The sequence below is a fragment of the Chlorocebus sabaeus genome, unplaced genomic scaffold (genome assembly GCF_047675955.1).
Source record: "Chlorocebus sabaeus isolate Y175 unplaced genomic scaffold, mChlSab1.0.hap1 unalloc_scaffold_1422, whole genome shotgun sequence".
NCBI classification, from domain to species: Eukaryota; Metazoa; Chordata; class Mammalia; order Primates; family Cercopithecidae; genus Chlorocebus; species Chlorocebus sabaeus.
The window spans coordinates 1-10851 of NW_027327216.1; the positions used below are offsets into that span (position 1 = coordinate 1).

At 53.7% G+C, this 10851-nt stretch overlaps 1 long non-coding RNA gene across 1 annotated transcript; it reads right to left on the reverse strand.

Moving 5' to 3' along the window:
* Positions 1-6863: 6863 nt before the first annotated feature.
* LOC140711053 (uncharacterized) lies at positions 6864-8527 on the reverse strand. The gene is made up of 2 exons (XR_012092198.1): positions 7807-8527; positions 6864-7216 (listed from the first exon to the last, which is right to left on the reverse strand). It is a non-coding gene; the product is annotated as an uncharacterized lncRNA (long non-coding RNA).
* Between the last annotated feature and the right edge of the window lie 2324 nt (positions 8528-10851).

The window sequence follows — 10851 nt, forward strand, 5'->3', positions numbered from 1 at the left end:
CGGCCCGCGCTCACCCGCCAGAGGGGAGGCACGGGACGTGCGCTCGCCGGACCAGGCGGCGCCCTTCCCCGCGTGGGGAGGGGCGCGTCTCACTCGACCGCCTCGGCCCACACCCAACGAACTCCCTCAGGACCCAACGCGCCGGCACCGTGGCGGCGACCGGAGGAGGGGGCGCTGGGGGTGGGAGCGACACACCACCGCTCGGCCTCGGGCACCTGAGGGACAACCCGGAGCGCTCCAGGAGCACCGCAAAGACCCAGGCAGAGCCAGCGCTCGTGCAACGCCCGAGAGGGCAGCACGACGGGCCGGCGGGACAGCACCCCCACCGCCGCGGAGGGGGGCGGCCCCGCAAGGCGACAACCACAAGAGGCGAAAGCGAGGGGTGCCTGCTGCGTCAGAGGACCCCGCCGACCCCCGCCGAACGCCACGAGGCAGACGGCGGGGGCGGGACAGCAAGGTCAGGCCGGGCTCCGCACCCCAGCGCCTCCCAACGCACCGCTCACAGGCGGGGACGAGAGACAGGGGGCCCCCGCGGGCGGGACGAGAAGAACGGGTCCCATTCACCATGAATGGCCGCCCCTCGCCCGCCGCGGCTCGGTCCCGGCCCGGGAGAGCACGACATCACCACATCAATCAGGGAAAGCAACCCCGGAGCGGGGTCGGTCGGTCAGTCAGTCAGTCAGCCACAGCCTCCCCGGAGGCCAGCGAGCAGATCAACCTGACCACCCCCAGCTCCGGGAAAGGGGCGGCAGACAACCCGGCAGAGACGAGGAACGCCTGACACGCACGGCACGGAGCCAGCGGGAGTGGGGTTGTCACGGCCGCCCCAGGTGCCCACAGCAGGGAGCGCGCAGCGGCAGGGTAAGCCCGCGCCGCCTTCCCCGCCGCCCCCGGGTGGGTCAGAGACCCGGACCCAAGGCGGCACCGGGAGTCGGGACGCTCAGACGCACGAGAGACCAGGCACACACGGGCCCCAGCAGGCGGCTCCAGCACGAGCAGGGCCGGCTAGCCGGGTCACCGGGAGGCCCAGAGGCCCACCACGCATCCAGAGGCCCGACCTCTCCAGCGACAAGTCGCCAGAGGACAGCGTGTCAGCAATAACCCGGTGGCCCAAAATGCCGGCTCGGAGTGAAAGATATACCTCCCCAGGGGACAGGAGGTCGAGCCACCGACCACGCCGCCGGCCCAGGGAACCCGCGACACGGACATCTGTCCCCAAAATCGCCACCATCGCAGCCAGACACGGAGCACCCAGGGCCCTCTGGTCGACCCCAGGACACACGCCGGAGCAGCGCCGGGCCAGGGACGTCCTCCCGGCCACCCGTGCCACGCAGGGGCCGGCCCGTGTCTCCAGAGCGAGACTCGGAAGCGTTTTCGGCCGTCCTCTCGTACGACCGGGACACACGAGGGACCGAAGGCCGGCCAAGTGTGACCCCTCGGGCCGCACGCGCGCTCAGGGAGCGCTCTCCGACTCCCCACGGGGACTTGAAAACAAAAGGTCACGGCAGAGGGGCGGCGGCCGGGCCCGGGGACCGCTCCCCGGCACCCGGGGGACGAGGCAGGACGGTCCCCGGCTCCCCACGGGGACTTGGGGAAAAAAATTCGGCCGCTGCCTCAGACGGCCAGGATGCGCGCGGGCCCGCGACCGGGCCGGGAAGGGTGTCCCCAGCCTCCCGCCCCAAGCCCGGTGGGTCCCCGCGGGTCGCGGGTCAGGCCTCGGGAGCTGAGCTGCGGCGTGCTGGTCGACCAACCCCGGCAGCCCCCACACCCGGCTCAGGCCCGAAAGCGCAGCGACAACCTCTCCCCACATAAGCCTGCACGCCCGAGCTCTGACTCACAAGCGACGCGCCAGAGCTCTGGCGCGACCGGGACAGCCCGGCTGACGACCGCGGTGTTTCCGGAGCTCTGCCTAGCTCACAGCGGGGACGGTCCCCTCCCTCGGCAGCTGCCACCGCAGCTCCGGAAGCCAAGGGAACGATATAAAAGCGGCCGCCAGATGGAGTCCGACAACCGTCGCGAACGTCACCAAGACAGATCCGGATGGCAGGCCGGCCCGCCGACCGCGAAACCGAAACCGTGAGTCGAGAAACGCTATCCCGAGGCCGAAAACGCAGCCCCTCTACCCCAACCCCACAGAAACGGTCCCCAAAGCCTGTCTCTGCATCGACCGCGACAGAGTCAGAAGACAACCCACGGCGTGTGGATGTTCGGAGAGGCATCTCGGAGGGAGAAACAGCAAGCAAGGACTCGGTCGCGGGCCGTTGAGGACACAGGGAGACACAGATTGCGTAGGCTCTTCCTGAATCCAGACAGAGACGGAGGGAGGGAGGGAGGGAGGGAGGCAGGGAGGGAGGGAGGGAATGGAGAGAAGAGACAGATGGTGAAAGGAAGGGAGGGAGGGAAGGGAGCAGGGAGAGAGGGAGGAAGGAAAAGGGAGAGAAAAGGGAGACAACGTGGAAAATGAAGATGATGAAACGTCACTTTTCAAAGGTTACATTTTTACAGGAGAGATGGAAAGGAAAGAAACCTGAAACAGAGAGAAAGAATGAGGAAAGAAGGGAAAAAGAAACAGAGGAAACAGAAAAGAAGGACAGAAACGGAATAAAAGAAATAAAGAAAGCACGGAAGAGAAACGAACAAGAGAGAAAGGGAGGGAGGCAGGGAGGGAGGGAGGGAGGAAAACATAGAGAAGGAGACAGAGAAAGAAAGAAGGGAAGAAAAACACAAAGGAGAGAAAGAAAGAAAAGACAAATAACAGCATAAATATTTGCATTTTTAGCTAAATATGAGATATAAAAATACATCAAAACAGATGAAAATATTTGTCTTGATCGAGACCATCCCGGCTAACATGGTGAAACCCCGTCTCTACTGAAAAATACAAAAAACAAACTAGCCGGGCGAGGTGGCGGGTGCCTGTAGTCCCAGCTACTTGGGAGGCTGAGGCAGGAGAATGGCGTGAAGCCGGGAGGCGGAGCTTGCAGTGAGTTGAGATCCGGCCACTGCACTTCAGCCTGAGCGACAGAGCGAGACTCCGTCTCAAAAAAAAAAAAAAAAAAAAAAGAGAATAAATAAATAAATACATACATACATACATACATACATAAAAAAAGAAAGAAAGAAAGAAAATATTTGTACTTATACACATGAATGAATAGATGAAAATAAATACATAAAAAATAAAATAACATGAGCAAACAGGCCAGGCACGGTGGCTGACGCCTGTGATCCCAGCACTTTCAGAGGCTGGGAGAGAGAGAGAGAGAGAAAATGAAGGAAAGAAAGGAAGAAAGGAAGAAAGAAAGAAAGGAAGGAAGGAAGGAAGGAAGGAAGGAAGGAAGGAAGGAAGGCAGGAAGGCAGGCAGACAAAGAAAGAGAGAGAGAAAGAAAGAGAAAAAGAGAAAGAGAGAAAGAAGGAAAGAAAGAGAGAAAGAAAGAAAGAAGAAAGAGAGAGAGAGGGAGAAAAACAGCCAGAAAGAAAGACGAGAGAAGAAAGAAAAAAAGAAGACAGAGGAAAGACAGACAGGAAGAAAGGCAAAGCAAGAAAGCAAGAAAACAAGACAGCAAGAAAGCGTGACAGAAAGATAGAAAGAGACAGAAAGAAAAAGCGAGAAAGCAACAAAGAAAGAGAGGGGGGGAGTGGGAGAGGCGAATCTCTCTGCTTTCACTACATGCGGGGAGAATCAGGAAAGCCCCCACTAAACAACAAGGCCGGAAGTGGAGCTGCCATCTGTGAAATCCGAGCAGAAGAGTCCACACGGGTTAAAGACACGAAGAAAGACAGGGAAACAACTGCTCAAAGAGAAGAACAATCTGGCCCAGCCAGGGCCTGTCTCCTGAAGTTGTCTGGGCAACGAGGAGGGAGTGGGACGGAGGGAGGGAGGGCCTCCGAGGCTCGTGTCAAACAATAAACGAGAATAACATAAAAGGAAGTTAAAAAAAAAATTACGCATCATTCGTAGCATCACTGACGCCTCGAAAGGCGAGAGGCATATGTTTATGTCACTGTGGGACTGTTGTCTTTTTTCTTTCCTTTTTTTTTTCTTCCCTCTCTTCCCGGAAACTCACTTTTTAATTATTTCCTTTTCCTTTTCCTTTTCAGTTTTATTTTTTATTTTACTTTCATTTTTATTCGTTTATGTATTAATTTATTAGTAGTAGTAGTATTTTTTGGAGAGGTTGTCTCGCTCTCTCGCCCAGGCTGGTGTACAGCGGCGCGATCTCGGCTCACTGCAACCTCCGCCTCCCAGGTTCAAGCGATTCTCCTGCCTCAGCTCGGCCTCCCGAGTAGCTGAGATTACAGACGCGCACGACCATGCCCGGCTAATTTTTGGTCTTTTGACTGGAGACGGACGGGGTTTCACCATACTGGCCCTGCTGATCTGACCACCTCGTGATCCAGCGATCCACCGCCCCCGGCGTCCCAAAGCGCTGGGATGACAGGCTTGAGCCACCGCGCCGGGCCGAGTTATTCATTTTATTTTCTTCCTAATTTTTAATTGTATGTATGTATGTATGTATGTATGCATGTATCCATCCTTTCTTATTTTTTGAGACGGACAGAGAGACACAGTGAGAAACAGACAGAGAGAGAGAGAGAGAGAGAGAGGGAGAGAGAGAGAGAGAGGGAGAGAGAGAGTGAGAGACCTCCCCTTGGGCCTCAATGGTCTTTGCAATGTCCTTTCTTCAGAGATTCTGCAAACACAGTGTTTCCAACATTTTGAATCCAAAGAAAAGTTTAACTCTGTAACATGTATCCACAGATCACTAATCAGTCCCGATGATAGTTTATTTCTGGTTTTTCTCTGGGGAGTGTCGGTTTTTCTCCACAGGTTTCAAGGGGCTCCCAAAGTCCCTTCGCCGATTCCCTTAAGAAGAATATTTCCAAACCGACGTATCAAAAGAACGCTTTCACTTTGTGAGAGGAATCCCCACATTACAAAACCGTTTCACACATAGGCTCTCTTCAGTTTTTATCTGGGGATAATCTGTTTTTCACCCTAGGCCTCAATTGCAGCCCACATTATTTTCACAGATTCTACTAAAAGAGTGCTTCCAATCCGCTGAGTCCAAATACAGTTGTACCTCTGTGCGAGGAATCCACACACAAAGCAGTTTCTCAGGTAGCTTCCTTCTAGCTGTTATCAGGAAATATGTGCTTTTCCACCATTGGCCTCAAAGGAGTCCCAAATATCCTTTTGCAGATTCTACCACAGAAGTGTTTCCAACCTGCTGAACCGAAACACGGGTTTAACTCTGTGAGATGAATCCACATCTCACAAAGCCAATTCACAGATAGCTTCTTTCTACTGCTTCTCTGGGGATATTTGATTTTTCAACATAGGCCTCCATGGGCTCCCAAATATGCCTTGGCAAATTCTAGAGAAAGCGTGTTTCCAACACGTGAATCAAAAGAAAGGTTTAACTCTGTGAGATGCATCCAGTCACGCAAAGCAGTTTCACAGATCGTTTCGCTTCTTCATGGCTTTTCTCGGGGGGACAATCTGGTTTGGACAACCGGAATTAATGGGCTTGGAAATGTCTTCCCACACACTCAACAAAAAGAGCATTTCCAACCTGCTGACTCACACACACACACACAAACAAACAAAGAATACGTTCTGCGCTGGCAGATAAATCCAGACATCACGAAGCAGATTCAATGAAATATTCTCTCTGGTCTTTGTCTGGGGATATTCAGTTTGTCACCATAGGCCTCAAGGGCTCCCACACGTCCCTTTGGAATCTCTACAAAGAGAGCGTCTCCAACCCGCCTAATCAAAAGAAAGGTGTAACTCTTTAGGATGAGTCCACACATCGCAAAGCAGTTTCTCAAATACATTCTTTCTCATTTTTATCTGGGAATATTTGGTTATTCGCCATAGGCCTAAAGGGGCTCCCAAAAATCCGTTCAGAGAGACTGCCAAAAAAAAGTGTTTCTAACATGATGAATCAAAAGAATGGTTTATCGCTGAGAGATCAATCTGCGCATCACGAATCAATTTGACAGATAGCGTCTTTCTTGTTTCAATCTGTGGATATTCTGTTTTTCAACGTAGGCCTCAATGGGTTTCCAAATGTCCCTTCACAGATTCTACAGAAAGCGTGTTTCCAACCTCCTGGTTCAACAGATGTATCCGTTCGAGGTGAATCCACACGTCAAGAAGCAGTTTCACCAGTAGCATTTTTTCTCGTTTTCATCTGGGGATGTTCAGTGTCACCATAAGCCACAAAGGGCTCCCAAATGTCCCTTTGAAGATTCTGCCAAAAAACTGCTTCCAATCGGCCGCGTGCAGTGGCTCACGCCTGTCATCCCAGCATTTTGGGAGGCAGAGGTGGGTGGATCACCTGAGGTCAGGAGTTCAAGACCAGCCTGGCCAAAACGATGAAACCCCATCTCTACCAAGAATACAAAAAATTAGCCGGGCCTGGTAGCGGGTGCCTGTAACCCCAACTACTTGGGAGGCTGAGGCAGGAGAATCCCTTCAACTGGGAGGCAGAGGTTGCAGCGAGCCGAGATGGTGTCACTGCACTCCAGCCTGGGGGACAGAGTGAGACTCTGTCAAAACACACACACACACACACACACACACACACACACACACACACACACCCCAAAATGCTTCCAATCTGCTGAATCAACAGAAAGATGTAACTCTGTCAGAGGAATCTACACATCGCAAAGCAGTTTTGCAGATAGCTTCTTGTTAGTTTTTATCTACCGATTTTCTGTTTTTCACCCTAGGCCTCAAACAGCTCCCAAATGCCCTTTTGTAGATTCTACAAAAGGGGCGCTTCCAACCTGGTATATCAAAAGAAAGGTTTCACTCTGTGAGATGAATCCACACACCACAAAGCAGTTTCAGAGACAGCTTCTTTCTAGTTTTCATTTGGGGATATTCGGTTTTTCACAGTAGGCCTCAATGGGCTCCCAAAGGTATATTCGCGGATTCTACAGAAAGACTGCTTCAAACCTCCTAAATCAAAAATTTGTTGTAATTCTGTGGCATGAATCCACACATCACAAAGCAGTATCATAGAGAGCTGCTTTATTATTTCTGGGGTGGGGATGTTCGCTTTCTCACAATAGGCCCCAATGGGCTCCCAAATGTCCATGCTGCTTCCAAACTGCTGAATCCAAAGGCAGTTTTAACTCTGTATGAGGAATCCACACAACAGAAAGCTGTTTCATGAAGACCTTCTCTCTCGTTTTTATCTGAAAACATAAGATTTTTTCACCATACGACACAAGGGTCTCCTAAATGTACATAGACAGATTCTACAAAAAAATCCTTCCAACCTGCTGATTCAAAAGAAAGGTTTAACTCTGTGAGACGAATACACACACTACAAAGCAGTTTCACAGAGAATGGTGTTTTTTTGTGTGTTTGTTAGTTTGTTTGTGTTTTGGTTTGCTTTTTTGTTTTTTGCTTTTTTTTTGAGACGCAGTTTCGCGCCTGTTGCTCAGACTGGAGCGCAATGGCGCCATCTCGCCTCACTGCGATCTCCGCCTCCCAGGTTCAAGCAATTCTCCTGCCTCAGTTTCCCTTCCCGAGTAGCTGGGATTACAGGCATGTGCCACTGCGCCCCGCTAATTTGGTATTTTCAGTAGAGACGGGGTTTCTCCATGTGGGTCAGGCTGGTCTCGAACTGCCGACCTCAGGTGATCTGCCCGCCTCGGCCTCCCAAAGTGCTGGGAGGACAGGCGTGAGCCACCACGCCCGTACTACTTTATTGTACATAATACAATACATAAATTGTATTGTATTTACATTTATGTATTGATTGATTGATTGATTTACTTACTTATGCTGCCTGATCAAAGGTCACTCCGGCCCAGTCGTCAAAGTGGCCATTTCCTAGGCAACCAAGAAGGGGGGAGCTTGGAGGTGGGGGCGGGGGCGGTGGAGAAGACACAGTTGCCCCAGGCTGTGCGCAGGCGGCCTGAGCTTCCTTCCTCTGTTGAGGCCTCCATTTTCAGAGTAACAGTGGCCGCTAGGTGATGCCCGACGTCTGCCAATGAGACTGTCAGCCTGGAATGAATTGGGATCGCCTGGAGGGGGAGGCGGGAGGCGGAAGGATGGAGGCCCCCACAGCACAGTGGGTCACCGCGCCCTCCCAGGCGATCCCCACAACTCATCGACCAGGGCCCCTGGGGGCACACAGCCTAAGACCCCCCCCACCCATCGGATCATCTGGAACTTCTGTCCGTCCGGAGACGAGAGACGAGAGACGAGAGACCGACTGGAAATTCTCTCGGTCAAGGTCCAAACCTAAAAGAATCACTGACACAGACATCAGGACTAACAAAGACAATTTGTAAAAGTTTCCGTGTTTTGGGTGAATCCGTGTATTTCTGTATCACAAAATTACTGATTTTGAACGTTGCGGTTTTTCTACTCCTTACGTGTACGGTCCTGTGATAGACAGACCAGGGGACTCCTCAGCTCGGAGTCCATGAGGCCAGAAGCTGACATCCTAAATTTCTATGTAGAATGAATGTAAGCAGGCCAACCAAACACTGTGCCGTAAAACTGTCCGGAAGACAAGCGGTGGTGGTTGGGGGGCGGATGGGGGGGGGGGGGGGGGAGCCGGGTGCGGTACGCTCACGCCTGTCATCCCCGCACTTTGGGAGGCCGAGGGCAGGCGGATCCCTCGAGATGGTGGCCATTGCACTCCAGCGTGGGCAACAAGAGTGAAAACTCCGTCCAAAACAAGAACAACAACAGAAACGTTAAGTGCTGTCTGCTGTTATTTTTGCTTCCCACCCTGAGAAGAACATAATACAGCTGCTGTCTACCTGCCTGCCTGCCTGCCTGCCTGCCTGCGTGTCTGTCTGTCTGTCTGTCTGTCTGTCTGTCTGTGACAGGGTCTCGCTCTGTCTTTCGCCCAGGCTGGAGTGCACTGACACCATTATGGCTCACTGCAGCCTCAACTTCCCCGGGGTTAGGGGATTCCTCTAAGGGATCCTATGGATGGCCTCGGCCTCCCAAAGTGTTGGGGTTACAGGCGTGAGCCACCAGCACCCGGCCTGAGTTCACACATCTGGTCTCACTGCGTCTTAACCAGACGCCCGTGAAGAACTCAAGTCAAGAGAGAGAGAGTCGGCAAGAGACTTTCAGCATTCTCTCCCAAAACCAGTGAGGTGGATGGCGGCCGTGTGTCCCAAGCTCCTGTGGTTTTAGGTGGCCACGCGTAGAGGATAGATTTCAAATGTTTCCAGAGAGGCGCAAGCCACAGTCATTCAGGACATCCGAGCGCGAGATGGGGTTTCTGACAGCGACTTAAGGGCCAGGAAGGGCCAGAGTCTGCCAAGGCCCTCGTTCTAGGGTGGGGCCGATGGAACCCCAGGCAGAGGGAGCCAGCGGTCCGCACAGAGAGAGCTCCAGCCCTAGGCCCCACCGTGCAGACCGACTCAGAAGAAAGAGAGTCCCTCGTCCTACATATGTCACATCCCTCCACCGAACTTGGGAGCGGATCCGCTTTCCAAACATGAGGTGACTCTCGGTTTGAAATGGATCACAAGGGGCCGGGCTTTCCAGAGTCGGCATGATAAAGAAGTCATTCTGTGGCACAGAACGAGGTGTGGCTCTTATCGAGACTCTACAGTGAAAGGCAGTGAAACAGGGCGAAACCCCGTGTCTACTACAAATTAAAAGAGGAGCCGGGCATGGTGCCGCTGAAGGCAGGAGAATCGCTGGGACCCGGGAGGCAGAGGTTGCAGTGAGCTGAGATCATGCCACTGCACTCCAGTCGGGGGGACAGAGCGAGACCGCATCTCAGAAACAAACTCACAAAGCCAATCAAGGTGTTTAACGCAACGAGTCACCCTCGGGTCTCTTGACAGGATACGTCCAGCACCCGGGAAAACAGGGAAACGTCGAGGGGTGGGGTGGAATCTATTTTGTGGCCTCAAGGGAGGGTTTGAGAGATACTCCCGGAAACGTGACTGCCTAAGGAAGCCCCTCCGCCCAAGAAGCGAGATTCATTTCTAGCCTGTAGCCACCCACGAGGGAGAATCGGGCTCTCTACAGAACCCCCCCCCCCCACCCCCCGACCCACCCCCCGACTCGTGAAATGGTCTCTCTCACTCCGTCAGGCTCTATTCACGCCGTGTGGTTTTGTAACCTCCAGCGCGTGTGCGTGGGGTGGGGGATGGGGTGGGGTGGGGGCGGCTGTGGACAGAGGAAGGGAAAAAGCGATGGTGTCCCACGGGTGCCCGGGACCGTGGGTCGTGGTTGGGGTCGCCAGAGCCTAGGGAACTCATCGCCTGTCAGGACGTCTCCCCTCCACGTCCCCTCTCTGCCCTACGCTCCGCATCTTCGCAGTTCAGTGGAGACCTGGTGGATGGAAGTCGCCGTCCCTTTGGACTTTAACCGAGGAAGGCCGGGCTCCCAAGTGTCTCCCGGTAGTTGGGGCCTCGGGCAGGCTCGCCAGGATGCTGACGGTGATGGTGATGGTGATGGTGATGGTGATGGTGATGGTGATGGTGACGGGTGATGTACGTTGGAGGCCTCGGGCCAATGCACAGGGATGCCTTTGACCTCGTTGGGAGAGGTCAGCTTTGCGGAGTCCCGTGCATCCTTCCGGAGACTCATCCAGCGCTAGCAAGCATGGTCCCGAGGATCCCAGCTCTCAGCAGAGGCACTTTTGTTCACACAGAATCCTGGGCAGGCAAGGTCTCAGCAGGCTTAGGCCTCCTAGCCAAGAGGCCGAAGCCACTTCTGGGATATTTTCACAGAGCCAGTGGTTCTTTGAAGTGCTTTCAGATACAGATTTGAGAAGTGCTTGCAGATACAGATTTGAGACAGAACGGACAGGGCTTGGTCCCAGGTCCTTTAGGACACGGGC